Here is a 21,478-nt window from a genome sequence, read left to right as displayed (position 1 = left end):
ACATTTTGGGGGTAATAGAAATGTTCCATATCTTTATTATGGTGATGGCTGCTATATGAAAGTACCAAATTCATCATACTGTAGTCTACAGTGTGTATGATGTATGCAGTGTGTGCACTTAAAATGCTTGAATTTTATTGTATGTAAATAATGCCACATTTAAGCTAGAAAAAAATTAAGTCTTCCATGCGACATCCATTTTAATACTATCATTACAGCATTATCTTTGGGGCAAGCGTTTGCTGGTTCCCACCATGGCCAGTATCACCCACTTGTGGGGCAGATGGCCGAGGTTAGGGATCAGCCTTGGTTCAACTCTACCACCTCCGCACATTCTAAGGGGATAACTGTTTCTTTCACTGGCCCACAGGGCAATTACATTGTGAGAACTTTCTGTTTTCAGCAGGAGAACCAAACAAGTGCAGGAGTAAAGTGTGCCGCCCTTTGGGACAGAGTTCAGGGACCAGATGCTGCTGGCAGAGAGGTTTCCAGATGCTCCATGCTGTTCTCAGAAAGCTCTGACCTCTACTTGGGGTGGAGGAGCCTTACAGTGAGAGAAAGTGCAGGCTGCACAAAAGGGGCAGGTCCTGGGGGCACCTGGGTGGCTCATTCAGTTAAGCGACTGACTTCCTCTCAGGTCATGATCTTATGGTTTGTGAGCTCAAGCCTGAGCCTTGCATCGGGCTCCCTGCTGTTAGCACAGAGTCGGCTTTGGATCCTCTGTCCCCCACTCTCTCTCTCTGCCCCTCCCCCCCCTTTCTCTCAAAAATAAATATTTAAAAAACATGTGTGTGTGGAGGGGGGTAAGTCCTGAGTAAGAAAGAATCCTGGAGGAGGTTTCAAATCCAATGCAGGAACATGTAGTAGGGAAAAGCATTCATGAGAAGCAGCATACAGGCTCCTGTTGTGTGAAAACCAAGTACAATTCATTCAAAAAACCGAAAGCAAATTCATTCAAGTAACCAAATAGATTGTTTATTTAAATAAACTGACCTTCTCTTCCACTTTATTGAGTAGTGGAGAATTAGTTGTAATGACCTAGCCAACTAATTGGTCATTTTGTTCCCATGTAGACTTAAACTTAAGGACATTAGGATGACAGCTGTTAGTTTGAGTTATTTTGAAAGCAGAACCTGAGGGGCGCTGGGTGGTTCAGTCAGTTAAACATCTGACTTTGGCTCAGGTCATGATCTCACGGTTTGTGAGTTCAAGCCCCGTGTCAGGCTCTGCACTGACAACTAGAAGCCTGGAACCTACTTCAGATTCTGTCTCCCTCTCTCTGCCCCTCCCCTGCTCTCTCCCAGAGAGATTCTGTCTCTTGCTCTCTCTCTCTTTCTCTCAAATAAATAAATAAATAAATAAACATTAAAAGAAGAAGAAGAAGAAGAAGAAGAAGAAGAAGAAGAAGAAGAAAGCAAGCAGAGCCTGAGACAGAGTTTGGATGCAGGTATTTTATAGAGAAAATAGTCAGCAGAGTGAAGGATGGAGAGAGGAAGACCAAAAGAGAAGAAAAGTCCATCAAGACTGTGTTACTGAGCTGGCTAATGCAGTGGGAAACTGGGCTCAACTCCCCTGGGGGTTCTGAGGAACTGGGAAGAATGTGCCCTAGCATCCTCTCTCCAAAGGACAGGAAGTTAGGGATTTCTCATGGACTTCCATCTCCCATAGGTGGAAGGTCCCCAGGGGGATTTTGCTCCAGGGCTGTGTGTACCTAGACAAAGCCACTTTCCATGGTTTAGGAAGAGTCCTGCAGCTGAAAAGGAGCAAGCCAGATGGAGCATACATTTGTACAGACTTGGAACTGCCCACTGCAGTTGCACTGAATTTAGGTGAGTTGAGGGATGTGGTTCCAGACAGTAAAAGGGTGGGGCACACAGCTCACTCTGTGAGATGTGTTGGGTGATCCTTCAGTGCTGTTCAGTGGCTGGAAGGTGAATATGGAGAGGTTTTCAAGCTGCCATTGGCCTTCTGATCCTATGACCCTATAAAAGGTATGGGTGTCCCTGACTGGAAGAACTGGAGATGCAAGATTGTTACCATGTGCCCTTCATCCTAAAACTTAGACTAAGTCATCACAAAAAACAAACTTGTAGACAAGGTTTAATGGCTTCACTTTAAAGGCATCCAATTCCTCCAAGGCAAGCCAGGGGCACACTTCCTGTCCCGAGCCTTGCACTTGCAGTGAAAGCTCCAGATCTAAATGGGAGACAAGATGCACTGGAGGTAATCTGATATTTTAGCCTTATTCCTGAAGTAAGTGGACAGAATATGCACATGTGTAATAAGAGCTCCAGGGGTGACCAGATACTTGCCAAATGACCTGGGGGATTCTCTGTGCTTTTTGAACTTTTCTTTGGAGATAAGGGATAATGAGCAGGTTTCTGCCATTTTTGAAATATCAACTGAATGTGCTCTGCCTTTTCTATGGAGGTCACTTTACCCTAAAGCTTTGAGGAAATGTCTCAATTCTCCAAAAAGCTTAGATCCTGAACAAACTCTTGTCCTACCAAAAGAGGAGAACCAATCCCCAAGCAGCTCACAGATGGGAAATCAGAAGGCAAGAGAAGTGATTTCAGATAAGCTCTTAATAACGAAACCTTTTATTAGCAATGGTGTTTCCCTATATCACAAATTCCCAGGACCTGGCTAAACACTTTGGGTAACTGAGAGGCCAGCCTATCCCCAGAGAGTATTTGACACTCAATAAAAAGAGCTGCACTAATTTAAACAGTTTCAGAACGGCTGACAAATATGAACAAAGCTCTAGACTAAAGAGTAAAAATGTAAAGGAGCATTTTCATTTTGAGTGGCCAGATTGACTTTAAAACAGAAATAACAGATAAGAGCATCCAATAAATCAAGCTCATAGACACATTTACAATGAAATAATTATCTGGTAAATACTGACCTAGCCTAAGAAAAAGTCTGGGATATCAGATTGTCCGAAATGTGCTTTCTTGTTTTCCACTTAGATTTGTGTCTATTCATGGCAGGTGCTGTAAAACAGCATGCAGGAAACTCTAAGTGTGTGTGTGTATTTTTAAACAAATTTCTATCTTAAGCCAACTCTTCTGTACCCTGATGTTTTAATACGAATTCATGATCATTTAGTTTAACCTTTGTTAAATGTTTCCCTGAGGCTAAAACACTACATGTATATGTATGTGTGTGTATATAAGTGTGTGTGAATTCATAGAGAATAGAAAATAATGCCAAAAAAAAGAAAGAAAAGAATGCCAGTGAAGATAGGCATAAAGAGAGTTTCCTTATGATACCATAAGTGCTACATATGTGCTGACTACCTTTACGACCACAGCTAGTATCGCTGCAATCATATGTGTCAAAGCACCATCTCTTCAGTAACCCCAAAGGAGAAGATGCATTTTTCACAAGGGAGAGAATTTCAGTTTTCCAGATGGGTTCTCTTACAATGTTTCTCCCCTAACCCAATGACTTGGTGCCATCCTCACCAGACCAATATCCATGTAGTCAGGACATGCTTATGAACTGGCATTGGAGACAATGTGATAGACTATTTCACTGATGCTTTTGGTTTAGAAAGACCATAGGGTAAACTCCAGCCTGGCCACTGAATGACCTTCAACAAGTTACCTAACTGTAGAAGACAGTTATATGGAAAAATCAGTATTATAGCAGGACACATTTCACACTGACTACTATGGAGATTAAATTAGATAATGAAGGTAAATCTCTTAGCACAATTCCAGGCACAAAATATCTGCTCAATTAATAATGATAGCTATGAACATGGTATGCCAGGTAACTTTTCATACACGTAAGCACCAATGCTTGAAAACCTCCTTGATCTGTCTCTGTCTTAGAGCCAGTCTGCTTCTTTGGGCAGCATATTTGAACCTTATTTTACTTTATTTTATTTTACTTTATTTTATTTTATTATTTTATTTTATTTTAATTATTTTCATCTTTACTTATTTTTGAGAGAGAGAGAGACAGTGTGTGAGCAGGGGAGGAGCAGAGACAGAGGGAGTCACAGAATGTGAAGCAGGCTCCAGGCTCTGAGCTGCCAGCACAGAGCCTGACGCGGGGCTCAAACCCACAAACCGTGAGATCATGACCTGAGCTGAAGTCGGACGCTTAACCAACTGAGCCAACCAGGCGCCCTGGAACTTCATTTTAAAATAGCACATGACAGCATAAAACTTAGTAACCCTAATATTCCATGGATTATATCCAAGGAAGCATAGCTATGAGAGAGTTAATGCAGTTTTGCCTGAAAGAATATCCCATGGAATGGATCCTATATACAATGCTATCAGGAGCCTGGTGGATATTTTATTTTACAACACAAGCTGAGAAGCTTCTAATTTGTATCACAAACCTCTTTGGGGTTATGGCTAAAGCAGCAGATAGGGAAATTATTAATATTACGTGCCTATATTGGAAAAGAAGGAATATTTCAAATCAATGACTTAAGCTTCCTTCTCAAGAAATTGGGGGCAGAGGGAAGCAAACTGAACCCAAAGTAAAGAAAAGAAAGAAAATAATGAAGATAATAAAAGAAATAAATGAAATAGAAAATAGAAAATGAATAGAGAAAACCAATGAAACAGAAGCTGGTTCTTTGAGAAGATCAATAAAATTGATAAACATCAAGTTACTATGATCAGAAAAAAAAGAAACAAGACACAAATCAAGAATGAGAAAGGTAAAATCATCATAGATTCCAAAGATGTTAAAAGGATCATAGGGAATATTATTAACAACTTTATGCCAACAAAATTAGATGAAATAGGCAAATTCTTTGAAAAACATTAACTTCCAACATTAACTCAGGAAGAAATAAAAACTCTGAATAGTCCTATATCTATTACAGAAATTGAATTGAATTTGAAGTTAAAAACCTTCTCACAAAGAAAACTCCAAGAAAGATGGCTTCATTGGTGAATTCTACCAAATATTTAAGTAATATTTTATACAAACTCTTCCGGAATATAGAAATGAAGAAATTCTACCCAGTTTGTTCTATGAAGCCAGAATCTCTCTGAAGCCAAAAGACATTATAACAAAACTAAAGAATAATAATTCTCATAAACATAGATGCAAAAATTCTAAATAAAGGTTTAAGTTTTTTATTTGAAACAGAGAGACAGTGGGGGAAAGGCATAGAAAGAGAGAGAGAGAGAGAGAGAGAGAGAGAGAGAGAATCCAAGCAGGCTCCACGCTGTCAATGCAGAGCTCAGCATGGGCTCAAACTTACGAACTGTGAGGTTATGACCAGAGTCAAAACCAAGAGCTGGGCGCTTAACTGACTGAGCTACCCAGGTGCCCCTAAATAATGTTTTAACAAATTAATTCCAAGAATATATACAAGGATAATAAATTATGACCAAGTTGGGTTTATTTAGGGAATGGATATTTGGCTAACAAATGGATCAGTGTAATTCACCTATTAATAATCTAAAAAGGAAAAGCCACATGATCATATAAATACTTGAAAGTATTTAACAAAATCCAATATCCATTCTTGATGAAAACTCTCATAAAACTAGTAGTAGAAGGAAACTTTCTTAACCTGATAAAAGGTATATATGAAGAACTTACACCTATCATTACACTTAATATTGAAAACTTGAATGCTTTTTTTCCTAAGACCAGGAACTAGACAATGTTGTCTGCTCTCACCACTTCTATTGAATATTGTACTAGAGGTTTTAGCCAGTACAATAAGATATGAAAAGAAATAAAAGATACCCAGATTGGATAGGAAGAAGTAAAATTATTTTTATTTGCAGACAGCATGATTGGTTATGCAGAAAATTCAATGGATAATACAAAAATCTATGAGAATTGTTGAGCTCACTAAGGTTGCAGGATATAAGATCAATATGCAAAATCAATTTTATTTTTAGAGTAGCAATAAACAATCAGAAACTAAATATTTACAAATGCATTTACAATAGCTTCAAGAAACATGAAATACTTAGGGATAAAATCTGACAAGAGTGAGACCTGAACACTGAAAACCATAAAACATTGATAAAAGAAATTAAAGAAGATATAATTAAATGCATAAAATACACTATATTCATGTGTTAGAAGACTCAGTGTTTTTTTTAATTTTTTAATGTTATTTATTTTTGAGAGAGAGAGAATGAGAGAGAGAGCATGAGCAGGGAAGGGAAAGAGAGAGGAGGAAACAGAAAATTTCAAGCAGGCTCTGCACTGACAGCAGGAAGTCCAACATGGGGCTCACAAACCCTAAGATCATGACCTGAACTGAAGTCAGGCACTTAACTGAATGAGCCACCCAGGTGCCCGGCTTAGTGTTTTTAAGATGTCAATTCTCTCCAAGTTAATTTATAGGTTCAGTGAAATATCAATTAAAATCCAAGTGGAATTTCTTTGTAGAAATCAACAAACACATTAAAAATTCTTGTGGAAATGTAAAGAATCCAGAATAACCAAAAAAATTTGAGAAAGAAAAAAAAGGACAAATAATACCCAATTTCTGTACTTAATTATAAAACTCCAGTGATCAAAATAACATGGTCTTGAACTCAAGATAGACAAATAGATCAATGAGACAGAATAGAGTCCAAACTACACATATATGTTCATCTGACTTAAGACAAAGACATAAAGTCAGTCCAATGCAAAAGGGATTTTTCCCCCAACAAATAGTGCGGGAACAATTGGTATCCATTGGCAATCAAACAAACTTTTACCCATCCTTGCACCATATGCAAAAATTAACCCCAAAGGCATTATTAACCTAATGAAAAGTTTAAAATAATAAAACTTACAGAAGAAAATAAAAAAGAAAATCTTTGTGACTTTGGGTTAGATAAAGATATATTGGATATGACATTAGAAGAATGATCTATATAAGAACAAATTGATGAACTACAAAATAAAATTTCTGCCATTTGAAAGACACTGTCAAGAGAATAAAAAGGCAAGTCATAGACTAAGATAAAATATTTGCAAATTGCATATCTGACTGAGGACCTGCATTCAAAATATACAAGAACTCACAAAACTCAATGATAAGAAAACAAATGACCTAATAAAAAGGGGCAAGAAATCTAATCAGATACTTCACCAAAGATATACAGATGGAACTTAAAGTGGCTAAAATTAAAAGGTCTAGCCATACCAAGCCTTAGCAAAGATGTAGAAGAACTGGTGAGAATGTCAAATGGCATAATTAATGCAAAAAACAGTTTGGTAGTTTCTTAGTAAGTTAAATATTCTTCTGCCATATGATTCAGCCATTCTACTCCAAAGTATTTACACACACACACACACTCACACACACACACACACACACACACACACACAAAGAAATTTGATGTCCATTGAAAGGCTTGTACAGTACATGAGTGTTCATAGCAGCTTTATTTGTAATAGGCAAAATTTGGATATAACCCAAATGATTATCAACAGATGGCTGCACAAAATGGATTAGTGCTCAACAATATAAATAAATGAACTATTCATATAACATGGATGAATCTTAAAGTAATTGTGTTGCATGAAAAAATCCAGACAAAATGACATATACTATATTTATATGGAATTCTAAAAAATGCAAACTAATTAGCCTTTAGATCTGTTAGAAAACAGATCAAAGTTTGTATTGGAATGTGGGAGTGAGATATAAGGTGCAGGAAAGAAGTCCTACAAAGAGGCATGAGGAAATTTTGAAGAGTGATGGCTATGCTAATTATCTGATTATGGTGATAGTTTCACAGGTATAAGCCTATGTCAAAACTTATCAAAGTGTACACTTTAGTTTTGTGGAATTGTTGTATGTTAATTATATATCAATAAATCTGCTAAAATTATGAGTATATTAGCTATTTTCTATACTAATTGCCTATATATACCTTTTCAATGAAGAATGTGTATAGATTTTTGTAACTGTCCTCTTTTTATTTGATTTATATTTATTAAAGTCTAATTTTACATGTCTTGAGTCTAACAATGAAAAATTAAGGCCTGTATTTTTAATGTTTTGTTTCTATTTCATTTTATTAGTAATTTTTCATTGAACTTCACAAAAGTACCAATTTGAAATGGATTGAAAATCGGGGCACCTGGGTGGCTCAGTGGGTTGAGCGTCTGACTTCGGCTCAGGTCATGATTTCCCAGTCTGTGAGTTCAAGCCCCACGTCGGGCTCTGTGCTGACAGCTTGGAGCCTGGAGCCTGCTTCGGATTCTGTGTCTCCCTCTCTCTCTCTGCCCCTCCCCTGCTCATGCTCTGTCTCTCTCTGTCTCAGAAATAAAAAAAAAGTGTTGAAATGGATTGAAAATTAAAACTAATAATTCAAAACACCTGGTGTTTCTTGACCTGTAGATTGAGAAACACTTCTCTGGCATAATTCCTGTCCATTAATCAGGATCAGATCACATGGCCATGCCCTAACAGTAAGACAGTCTGGGAAAGAAAGGAGAGCTACCAACTTTTGTCACATCTGAGGTCACAATATCAAAATGTGTATAGCCCAGAATGGTGGAATAAGGGACCTCTGGATATCCACTGCTCCATTAAAAACATGAAACAAAACAATAAAACAAAACAAAACTGACAAAAAGGTCCAAATCAACCTTTTTTAGAACTCTAGAAATTAATCAAAGGTTTACAACAATCTGAGGAATATTTATTCAAGAATGGATGAATATCATAATTACAGTTACCTTTACAACATTTTAACTTGCCCTATTTTTATTGCCTCCTCCAAAGTTCTGTGGTAGTCTTGAAAATCAGCAGCTTAGCAGTCATTAGGGAGTATATGCTAGTTTGGAAATTCCCCCAAAAATTTCATCCTGAAAGCATTGTATTAGACCTGTGTGACAGCTTCCTGAGAAATCCCCATTTTCAAGGCTTGTTATTTAAACTGACTCAGATCTTGTTCAGTGGGAAAAGTTCTATCCCAAGGGCATGTGTCAAAAACAACCAATGAGAATTGTTTAAAATCTCAGTTGCCTCAGTCGGCATTACCAGTTGGGGCAATCAAGAGACTGGCCAAAAACTTAAAAGAAAGACCTGGAGAATGAGATATTCATAGGAGTTTGGGGAAACTCTGACATATTTCTGGGAATTTAGAAAGCCATGCACATGTGCAGGGCTATGTGCATGCCCAGGAAAGAACTGAGAAGACTCTAATCTATCTACCTCTGACTGACTTTGAGGCCCTGTGCAAAGCAGGAAATGAAGACTAAGGCAGAGTTCTAAACTTCTGTTGCATTAAAGAAGTGCCCCAACACACAGAGAGAGTCCATCAGCTTTATGTTGGAATCACGTATAAAAATCACTATCTAATTATGAACTCATCACTAAGCTTACATTGAATAGAGACTTCAGCAGCCACTTCATAACAGGGAATACAGATTTTATAAAATTAGTCCAAGAATGTGACTAAACAAGATCATCATCGTCAACAACAACAATAATAACAAAGCAACAATGGCAAAGCACAAGGAGAGAAGAATCTGATTTCCAGAGTAACTACATTATGTTATTTAAAATGTCCAATTTTGGGGGCTCAGTCAGTGAAGCCTCCAACTTCAGTTCAGGTCATGATCTCACTGTTAGTGAGTTCAAGCCCAAGCCCCATGTTGGGCTCCGCGCTGACAGCTCAGAGCCTGGAGCCTGCTTCAGATTCTTGTCTCCCTTTCTCTGCCCTCTACCCCCCCCCCAAAAAAAATAAACACTAAAAATTTTTTAAAATAATTAAAAATGAAATGTCCAATTTTCAACAAAAAATCATGAGACACTGAAAGAAAAAGAGAAGTATGGCACATATAAAGGAAAAAAAGTAATCAATAGAAATTTTCTGAATTTCTGAAAAAGCAAAATTTTAGAGCTTACTAAAAATGCTTTTTAATAGCTATCACAAATTTATACAAAGAATTAAAGGAAATCATGTTTAAAGAATTAAAGGAACATATGAAAGTAATGACTCACCAAGCAGAGAATATCAACAAGAGACATCAAAAGAGATGGAAATTATGTTTAAAAATTAGTAATTCTATGGTTAAAAAGTTACATCTGAAGTGAATATTTCACTAGAAGGGCTCAATAGCAGATTTAATTTGTAGAAGAAAGAATCAGTAAAAGTGAAAATAGATTAATTTCATTATCTAAGTTTGTGACAAAAAAAAATGAAGAAAAATGAGCAGAGTTTCAGATACCTGTGGGATACCATTAAGCATGCCATCATATACTCAGTGGGAGACCCAGAGGGAGAGATGAGACAGAGAAAGGGGGGGGGGGGGGCAGAAAAAAAAATATTTGAAGGAATAATGACCAAACACTTCCCAAATTTGATGAAAAACATCAAGATGCTCAACAGACTTCAGGTAGAATAAACTAAAAGAAGTTCACACCTAGAAACAGAGTCCAACTTCTAAAAGACAAAGAATCTTGACAACAGCAAGAGAAATCAACTTTTTGTGTACAAATGATCCTCAATAAGTTCAGCTGACTTCTGGTCAGAAACCATAGAGGCCAGGAAGCAGTGGAATGGTGTATCTAAAGGGCTGAAGAAAAAAGGCTGTTGGCCAAGAATTCTACATGTAGAAAACTATACTTCAAAAATAAAAGGAAAAGCAATTCCAAGATAAACAAAAATTGAGAGAATACTTTTATAGCCAACCTTCCCTACAAGAAATAGTAAAGGAAATCCATGTGTATGTCAATAAAGTAAAATAAATATCTCAATAAAGTAATTTAGATAATAATGTGAATCATTTAGGCTGAAATGGACAACAGAAAGTAACTTAAGTCCGTATGAAGAGAGAAAGAGCACCAGTAGAGGAACATAGGTAAATATAACATCTTTTGTCTGACCTAAAAGACACTACTGCATAGAGCAATAATTATAAAACTGTGTTGATGGCAAGATAATATATAAAGATATAATTTGTATGATAATAAGAGCACAAAGAAGGAAGAAAGAATAGGGTTATTTTGTAGAAAATCTTTATATATTACTTAAATTAAGTTGGTATTAATACAAAGTAGATTGTTTTAACTTAACATGTTAATTGTAATCCCCAGGAAAATCTCTAAGAAAATAACTAAAAAACATAGTTAAAAAAAAACAAGAGAATTAAAATGGCACACTAGAAAATACTTTTTAACACAAAATAAAAGAATGAAAGAGGAATAGAGGGGAAGAAAGACATGACATATAGAAAACAAATAGCCTAAAGACATGCATAAATCCTACTTGATCAATAGTTACATTAAATGCAACTGGGTTAAATACTCCAATTAAAAAGCAGATACTGGCAGAATTAATTTTTTTTTAAGCCACAACATAACTACATAGTACCTACAAGTGACAAACATTGGGTTCAAAGTTAGTTTGCATGGAAAAAGATATACCAGGAGAGCTGGAGTGGCTATGCTAATATCACATTATACAGACTTTAAGGCAAAAAATATTACCAGCAACAAAGAAAGACCTTGTTTAAATGAAAAAAGAGACAATTCATCAGGAAGTCAAAAATTATAAACATATGTGCCTAAGAATAGAGTCCCAAAATACATGAAGCATAAACTTACAAAATTGAAAGGAGAAATAGATAATTCACAGTAACAGTTGGAGAGTTCAATATCCCCCTTTTAGTAATGAATAGATCAAAATGGAAAGAGAAGAATTGAGAATGTGTGAACCAACTACACCTAACAAACACGTATAGAACACCTGTTAGTGAACTGGGCCCTTGGGCTCTCTAAACAATGAAAATTGACAAGAGGCCGAACAGGAGTTCCAGGCAAGGCTTTATTGGGGCTTATGCTCAAGCACAAGAGAGAGAGCCCAGAGGAAAAGTCCTTCAGGCTGGCCCCCAAGGAGAGGTGGGGGAGAGCTTTAAAGAGGCCCAGGTGGGAAAAGGGTGACATTTAAGCATGAAGAGGTGGAGATTTCATGGCTCCTGTGCACTTAAACGTCGTGCTTCTTCATGTGTCGCGTGTCTAACCGGCAGGTTAATCTCCACCCTTGGGTACGATTTTTAGTATTGTAACAAGGGTACAAGTCAGTGAAAGGCCAGTGCGGGGGGGGGGGGGGGGTGCATCTTGGCATAGACCGGTTTCGTCCTGTCTTCTCCAGTCTTCATAGTAGAGTCCCTCCTTTCACTAAGTCCCTCCTGCTTCCTCATTCCTGCAAGATACACTACCCAGGAGGCATAGAGCATTAGCTTTACTTTTTATGAGGACAGCCAAGGAATCCTGTATTTTGCAGTTAGAATTGAAGGGACCTTAGTCCAGTCTCTGCTCTGTCTCACACCCAATCACAGCAAAATATACACTCTATACTAATTGTATAGAATGCCCACAGAACATTCTCTAAGATAGACCATAAGTTAGGTCATAAAACAAGTCCTCAAGAAATTTCTAAGAAGTAAAATTATACAAACTATGTTCTCTGATCACAATGGCATTAAATTAGGAATCAGTAACAGAAATTTGGGAAACTCACAAATATGTGGAAATTAAAAAACAAACTCCTAAATGACCAATAAGTCAAGAAGAAATCACAAATAAAATCAGAAAATACTTTATGATGAATGAAATTAAAACACAACATACCAAATCTTGGGGATCCAGGAAAAGCAATGCTTATACCTAACTTATATAACTGTTAACATTTACATTACAGGTGGGTCTGGTCACTATCACAGAAGTAACTTGAGAGTTACACCTATCCAATTGTACCAGCATATCTTAAAACCATTTTAGAACTTTTATGGAATAATTTCTAGGGTACCTATTATGGTTTTTAAAAAAATATCTTCAATGATAGCAATTCTTTGAATTTAAAGGATTTACATAATTTTTGAAAACAGAAGTCATATTAGTGAATAAATTGAGTGGTGAGGCTAAAGATTCCATTGTTGGTCTAAAGAAGTGATACTATTTTGATGAAGGCATTTTCAAAACAGGACAGTGGGTGGTTCCTGAAGAGGAATTCCAAACATGCATGAAGCAAAAAAAAAAAAAGGAAAAAAGAAAGATTGGAATAAGTGCATAGCTACAGAGGATGACTGTTTTGAGTACAACAGTTATTTAAATGTATGCCTTAGGGCACATTTCTAACATAAGTATCCTCAGTGCCTCATTACTTGAAGTATCTCACCATTTCCAAGTGGTTATCATTATATCTGCCCCTGTTTTGTTGGTTCCAAGAGAAATTAGAAATGGTGACTAGACAAATATTGGCCTAGGAGTTTGGTCTTCTAAGTTAAGTTTATATTGACTAAATGAGTTTCTATTTGATCTTAATTTGATTTTTCCATTGTTTTGACAATTGAACATGTGTTCACAAGTCTAGAGATATGTGCACATGTGGAGATATACCCATACAGAACACAATAGACTATTTTTAAAGCCAGAAAGTCTGTGTGCTATATATACCCATCTTTATAAACCTATTTTTTTTTTATTTCCCTAGCTGTCTCTGTAGGCTACCAATACCACATAGTAACTGCCAATAACTAATAAAAATAACTATTAAGTTATATGCAATATAAACTACTATATAAAGGCTAAACAGTAAACACTATTTACAGCTTACTATGAGAAAATGGAAACCTCATTGTGCCAATATGAACAAGATCTCCTCTTATCCTGTAATTCAAAGGCTATTACTTTGAAAATTATGAGTCCCAATTGATTGCCATACTAGAAACAATTATTATCTGATCTGTTCTTCTTTATACTATTAGTAATGTCCTAATATTCTAAAGGACCTTAATCAAACATTCAATGTTTTAAGAAACATCTGGATGTTAGCCAAATTTGTAAGATAGCACAAGCTAGAGCAAAAGAGGTGGTGAGAGGGACATAAGGAAAGTGAAAGCTATTACAGAAAAACTGACTAGAACCGTGGAATCTGATTATAGGGAGCTTAGAAGGTAGGCTTGGCAGGGGAACAAAGCCGTGTTTCACCTTGGAAAGCTGTGAGGCACTGCACATGACAAAAGCTGCTAATTATGAATGATAAGATTTAGGACAAATAGGAAGCTTTTTGGCGAAAGGATTTTTTAAAAATTCTGTTAAAGTGTGTATAAAAGCAAACCATACATTGTCTTTTGAAACCTTTGGGAAACTTCATAATTTTTAAAATGTAAAGTTCACTTTTATTAAACATATGGGTAAGTTTGAAATTATTCAGAATATTAAAATTAATTTGAAAATAATTAAAATTCAGAAAAACCTCAGGTGTACATCCAAGTTCTGGGCAGTATTAACATGCTATAAAAATTGCTCAGGCAATTTACAGTGAACAGGTGTGTGAAGTAATTGACAGGGGAAAAAGTTCAGACATTAATTAACAAGAATTATGAATATCCTTGTTGAATTGTTTTCTCTCCATTGACATATTTTTAAGCATATGTGTAGAGGAAATTTTTTTCATTACAAATACGCATGGAAAATGAACTCTTACTTATTCATAATACTCAATGCTTTTGCCATTAATTGCTTGATGAGACATGGAAGGAACACAAAAAGAAAAATGCTCTAAACCAAAAGAAAAATGTCATAAATCTTTTTGAAAGTTTATTCAGTCTTGCTAATAATGTTGAAATGTCTACTTCCAAATCCAACAAAATAAGGATTCATGCACTCAAAGAGTATCTCTGTTGAAACTTGGGGAGAAAAGAATAATTATGCCAAAAATAGGACCCAAGTCCTACCTCAAGAAGCTTCCAGAAGGAGCGAAGCCAGAACAGAAAAGCAGAATGTTAGAAAATAATATGAGAACTACCATGAGAAACATAGAGGATGGGATAAGGACTCTGCCCTGGAGGAGGAAGGATGGTAGGATTTGGCTTTGAATCAGGTAGTCAAGATTAGAGGCAAACATTGTACTATTTTTTTAATGTTTTTATTCATTTGTGAGAGACAGAACATGAGTGGGGGAGGGGCAGAGAAAGAGGAAGACGCAGAATCTGAAGCAGGCTCCAGGCTTGAGCTGTCAGCACAGAGCCTGACACAGGGCTCAAACTCACAAACCACGACCTGAGCCAAAGTCAGACACTTAACCCACTGAGCCACACAGGCGCCCCATAGGGACAAACATTTTAGACAGAGATGGGGTTGTGTAAAGCTGCAGATTTCTAAGGAAGCCTATTGTGCTGGTGCTGTCCAGACACTGTAGGACAGTATGGTAACAAACACCTGGAAGGTGGGAGAGGCTTTGGAAGCAGGTCTTGGCAAGAAGCTGGGAAGACTCTGGGGAGAGTGTGAATTTGAAAGCTTGAAGAGCCTGCAAGAGTGTTTCATGAAATCCTAATGACCTTTGAGATGCTTGTGAGTGACGGCTTGAGGAGGCAAGTGAAGAAAATGCTATTTGAAACTGGAGGAAAATGATCTTTTTTATATAGTGGCAGAAATTTAGCAACACTATCACTTGATATAGTAAGTAGAAAACTTATGGAATGAACAGTGTGATCTTAGCTAAGGAGATTTCCAGATACTGTTGAGAGTATTTCTTGGTTTCTTCTTGCTGCTTATGATAAATGTGAGAAAAGAGAGGTAACTAAAGAAAGGACTTCTAAACAAAGAAGAACTTAAAAATTTCAGCCTCTCCAGAAAATAAATGGTACTACAATTAAGAAATGGCTGGGGCATGGGACTCTTGATCTCAGGGTTGTGAGTTCAAGCCCCATGTTGGGTGTAGAGATCACTTTAAAAAATAAAATCTGAAAGAAAGAAGAAAAAAGGAAAGAAAGAGAAAGAAAGAAAGAAAGAAAGAAAGAAAGAAAGAAAGAAAGAAAGAAAGAAGAAAGGAAGGAAGGGAGGAAGGGAGGAAGGAAGAAAGGGAAAGAAAGGAAGAGGAAAGAAAAAGATCAAATCCAGGACACTCTGAAGAAAACATGGTCCAATCATGAAGCCAAATGTTTAAAATCCTCTGTTAAGAACTCAGAAATATTGAAGACAGTACATCAGAGAATCATTCAGTCAAATAATAGGGCTTTTAAGAAGCTTGAGAGTGTTGTTCCTCAAAAGGCTCAGAAGTCCAAGGCAGAGAAGAGTGATTCTCGAAGAGATCTGTGGGGGTGGTTTTTTCTAATGGAGTCAATCCCAATAAAAATTCACAGGTGACCTATACAATTTTTAAAAGATTCACGTCACCAGGTGCACCACCAGCTTGGACTAAGATGGGCAGAGGGAGCACAAAGAGGTAAGAGATTTGAATTCTCAAACTTCTCTGGGCAGGAACTAGGCTGAGGAACCATCTAATAGTTGGCTTACGGGGGAGAAGACTTCTGCCTTCACTTATCTTTACCTATTGGAAGCTTGTAAGAGTTCCCAAGAAGATCCCGATAGCTGTGGTGACTAGGCTTAAGTTGTGACGGCTTAGGTCTGTCCCAGCACGAAGCATGAGACTGACAGGGCACTGAACATTTTCTGCACTTTCATGACACTGTGCACATAGTGTTCATGTGATGAGGTCTCCAGGTACTTGGAGTCCTGGCCTCTTGAGGGAAGCCTGGAGGCAGCACTTGGCAGGAGCAGCTGTTTCAGGGTGGGCTGGAGCAGCAGCAGGGAGGTACCCTCAGGTGGTGTCCTGCCAGGAGAGGCCACTCTCCCTGACATACCATTTCTAAACTTGTGTAAGAATACTTTAGACGTCTCTACAAGTAACTGGGTGAGTTTGAGGGGGTTCAGAGGACCTAAGCTCTGCAGTTGAGGCCATGAACCAACTAAATACAGATTAGTACCTTTCATGAGACCCTATTTGTACCTGCAACAATGCCTGTGGAACATAAATTAAAAGCTCTTGGAGAAGCCCAGTATGAGGAGAAGGAGAAATAAGTTACTGAAGGAGGAGCATCAGGAACCACTTATCCTCCTGATGGGTGTGGATTATGAGGTGGGGTTGGTGTCCCCTTTCAGAGCAAGGAGTGCTCAAACGAAAAGATGAAGTGGGTTTCAGTGCCCTCCCTTTGTGCAGGAAGTGAGGGAGATTGACCCACTCAGTTTACTTCAGGAGAGGGCAAGGAGAGGTGGGAATATGATTGGTTCCTATCTCTGAGTCCCAGGCCCTGAAACTCTAGCACTGAGGATTTATTTTTGTAAAAGGGTGGAGATGTCCATTGGGACCTATATTGTTCCAATATTTGAGGGTAAAGGAAAACTGTATCTCTACTCATACCATTTCTGACACTGAATGTGTGGAGGTTTTCCTCATATTAAACAATTCTAGCACAAACTACTTGGAGTTTGCACATACCTCACAGGTTAAAAGCTCAGTCCCACAAGACTGCCCCTAGTTCAGGGGCCAATCACAGGTGGTGAGTCCCCAGGTTACCCCCCACTTCTGTATGACATGACTACAAATCTAAGCTCCCTGTAACCCCTTCCTAAGACTCAATAATTTGCTACAATGGTTCACAGAATCCAGGAGAAAACTTCACTCATTATTACCAATTTATTATAAAGGGCATTATAAAGGATACAAATGAACAGCCAGATGAGAAGGTCCATAGGGCAAGGTCCAGAAGGGTCATAAGCACAGAAACTTCTGTCCCTCTGGAGTTTGGGGTAAACCACTCCCCTGGCACATGGATGTATTCTTGTTCACCAGCTCAGAAACTCTCCAAACCTCTTTGTGTGGGGTTTTTATAGACATTCCATTATATAGGCATGATAGATAAAATCATTGGCCGTTGGTGATTAACTCAGTCCCCAGCTCCTTTCCCCTCCCTGGAGGTGGAGAGAGGAGGTTGGAAGTTCCAACCTTCAATCACCTGGCTGGTTCCTCTGTCAACCGACCCCATCCTCCAAGAATGACCTCAGTGGCCATAAACTCAGGTGCGGTTACAAGGGGCTGACGATGAATAACAAAAGATACTCACTCTTCTCATCCTTGCTACTCAGGAAATTCCAAGGGTTTTAGGAACTCTGTGCCAGGAACCAGGGATAAGACCAAATATATATTTGTTAAAATATCACAATATCACAAATGATCAATGAGGTTTCCCCACTTTGGGGAAGAAGTCAGAATACCTCACCTAGAGGTCAGAGTGGGGAAAAACCTGGGGCTCATTCTAAAGAGAGGGATAGGATTACTTTGTGTGAGACAATAGAAAATTCAGTGGGTCTGTCTCAAGCCAGGTAAAGGTGGGCGGTTTTGTTGACACTGAGTATCTCAGTGTTGATCACTGCTGGGCTAACATATGAATGTTGACATGGGTGTGAATGTCATCCTCAGGCACAAAGGCATGCTTGATGCTGAAGAGTCTCAGCAGCATTTCCGGCCAATGCTGCCCCCAGAAAGCAATGTGGCTGCTGATGACTGGGTGGCCATTATATACTGAAATATTTCAGTGGCAGATTTTCTGAAGCAGGTGCCTTACAAGCATCTGAGGAATATTCACTAAGATACATTAAAGGGATTGAATTGCTAATTGCCTTAATTTATTAAACAGTGTTCTGATACTAGACACTTTACATATATCTTAGTCGATGTTTTCTATTCATAGGGAACAAAAATCCTAAATCTTTGTGGGTACATTGCAATCACCATGTTTTCAACTGGGAGAGTTGTTTTCTCCACCTTGGGGCTGGCCAGTGTGCAAATGGATCTGGAGCCCCAAATAAATAGCATGGCATCATTCTTTTAAGGTATGGGGTCTTAATGTCATGGGACTTTTAACGTGTCAGAACTTGTCATAAAAAAGAGTTTGTACTGCATTTACCAAGTCCACTTATTTGAATAATTTAGCTCATCAACCAAAGGATAAATAAAGTCCATGTTTATTTGTCAATATAATACATATATATGACTGTTATACATCTTTATAAGGCAAAGAAATACAGCTGAATTGAACTATGTTCAGAAATAAAAAATATACATGACAAATTCAGTCACCACATTGTGAATCCATTTTTATTTCTTATCTACACTACTAAACTTCATCGAAAGGACTCACTGACATCTATCGGATGGGACAAATACAAAATACATACAATTCAAGATCGGAACACTCAGGTATTAGATGTTCTCTGCTCTCTTGAATAAGTAGTGGTTGAGTTATAAGCCTTCATGGAAGGTGAAACTACACACATAAAGATCACTTATGGAAAGTACACCTGACTGAAATGTATCTAGGAGACATACATAGACCTTCAAATGTGAGAAACTGTTGACTTCGTGCAAGGCAAGGAAGTTGCCTTCATCTGGAAATTGAGCATCTGATAGTCTGATAGTCCAGCTTCAAGTTTCCTTTAGGACAGCAAGCCATTTGCCTTTTGGAAATATAATTTTCATCCCAAAAAGGCTTCAGGGGAGCATTGTGATGGATAAGAAGATGGACTTTGATTCTAACTGAAGAAAAAGAGAAAGAAGTAAAAAAAAAAAATCAAAACAAAGCAAAAGCAAAATAGGGAGCATCACAGCTATTGAGAAGTGAGCCATGCAGTCTAGACCCATGCTGAACTTGCCAGCGGATAGAGAGCTGAACTGAGTTCACTGGGCATGCCTGCTCAGACCCCTGCTTTGCCCTCTTGCCTCACTTGCACAGATGAACTTTCCAAATGAGGTTCCCTCAGCTGGCCTGTAATCCTAACTAAGCAAGCACATGTAGGCATCCTGACACCATTTGCCTAATGCCTAGGGTGGGGGTACTGGGAGCAGAAGGAAGAATAAAGGAATGAAATAAAGAATAAGACCCTCATTTCCCTAATATCAAATACATATTTTGATTTTAAAACAAGAAAAAAAATTCTACTCTAGTTTCCATAAAAATAGTGAAAATGTAATAATTCATGTATCTTTCAAAACACATTCACATCCAAGTATGCCACAACAATAGCAGCATGCCTATTTACATTTTTGAGGAAAGAAAGCAAAATAATGTCAAGTCAGACAAAAAGTAACTAAAAAACAAACATGAGAATTACCCAATTTTGACTTGGAAATCTTTCCCCAAGGTAGTTCAGGTGAGAATCCATTTCAGATGCTTTTATGTAACAAATTAGGGCATGAGCTCTTTTCTCCCTGATTTTTTGAAATAGCAACAGGTTGTGGGTAAGTGTTGGTGTCTTACAAATTACAAAAGGGGCATGCTGTTTCTTTAATCCTTTGTGAGGTTTGTTTCTCTCTAGGCAGTGGGAAGTGCCACATCAGTGCTTTAATTTCCTCTATTTTCTAAAGCAATGGCTACTGCCTAATGCGAGTGAGTGAAGCCATAACGTCCATTAAGTGGGTGGGGGAGAAGTACAGCCTATCAAATCCTAATGACTTCTTGGAAAAATTGATCACAATAGCCCAAGTCTCGCCAGACTCAGCTTCTCTGGTCCATGCTTGCATCTGGTTTGATTCCTCTGCTGTGCAAAGCCCCCTTTCCCATCAAAGTGGCAATCTACCAAGTTACCAGTGCTTGCTGGAGCAGCCACACATGGGTGTGGAGGGAGGGAACAGGATGAGCAGGAGACCGAAAATCTCCCATTTCACTGTAACTGTAGACTGTAATAATCAACTCTGCGATGCAAACTATCCTCAGCTCTCATATAAAAGGCACCCCGCTGGCACGGGGATACCTCCCCATCCAAATGTGGAAATTCAACTCCAAATTCAAAGGAGATTCGTTTTTAAAGTAGAGTCTCCTTTCTAAACCTCTTTTTTAAAAAAATCACACCCACTGACTGCAGGGTCATTAGTGGATTAATTTGTCAAAGAAATCGTTCCTTCATTTGGCCTAAGCTGCCTGTCCCACGTGTGTTGGGGTCTGGTGAAAGCTTCTCTGCCAGCGTGAGTCAGGATGAGAGTTGGATGCAAAAGATCTCCTGCTCTATCTGGTAGAGATTCCACACCACAGGACAGAAAACGCCCTTCCATGAGGGGTTTCAAATCAGACCCTTGCGTCTTATTTAGCATTTGAGTGAATGCCAGCTCTCTGTGGTCTGAGTATTAATGCATGCACTGACTTGTATTTTTCCAGCCTCAATGAATACCATCAGCTAAAGATAGCACAGTAATATAACACTTCAGTCACAAGGCTTTGTTGTGTTTGTGTGTGTGTGTGTGTGTGTGTGTGTGTGTGTGTACGTGTTTGTTTGTTTTTTTTAAGGAAACCAAATTAACCATTTTAAGCACAGTCACATAACAGGAACAGGAGAAAACCAACCTTGGATAAATGCATAGGTCAAAGGAAAAAAGAAATGCATCATAATGTAAGAGCAAAGCTAGAAAGGAGTCAGTTTTATAGCTAGCATGACCACTAAATTGGCATATGGTCCTAACTAAATTACACATTTTCTTCTGTCTCTACTTCCCTTTTACCTTACACATGAGAATAAGAACATTGCACATTTAGTTATTCATGGGCATGCTATAAGCATCCACTAGGTGCATATGAGCAATAATGGAGAAAAGTCAATGCCAATTAAAACTGCCCTCACTAACATGGCCATCAAGTCATTCTTATTTCATGTCACTGCTATTGTGACTACCAGAGCCTAGAATGATTTACA

Source organism: Panthera leo, chromosome B2 (genome assembly GCF_018350215.1).
Source record: "Panthera leo isolate Ple1 chromosome B2, P.leo_Ple1_pat1.1, whole genome shotgun sequence".
Taxonomy (NCBI): Eukaryota; Metazoa; Chordata; class Mammalia; order Carnivora; family Felidae; genus Panthera; species Panthera leo.
This window is presented reverse-complemented; position numbering follows the sequence as displayed.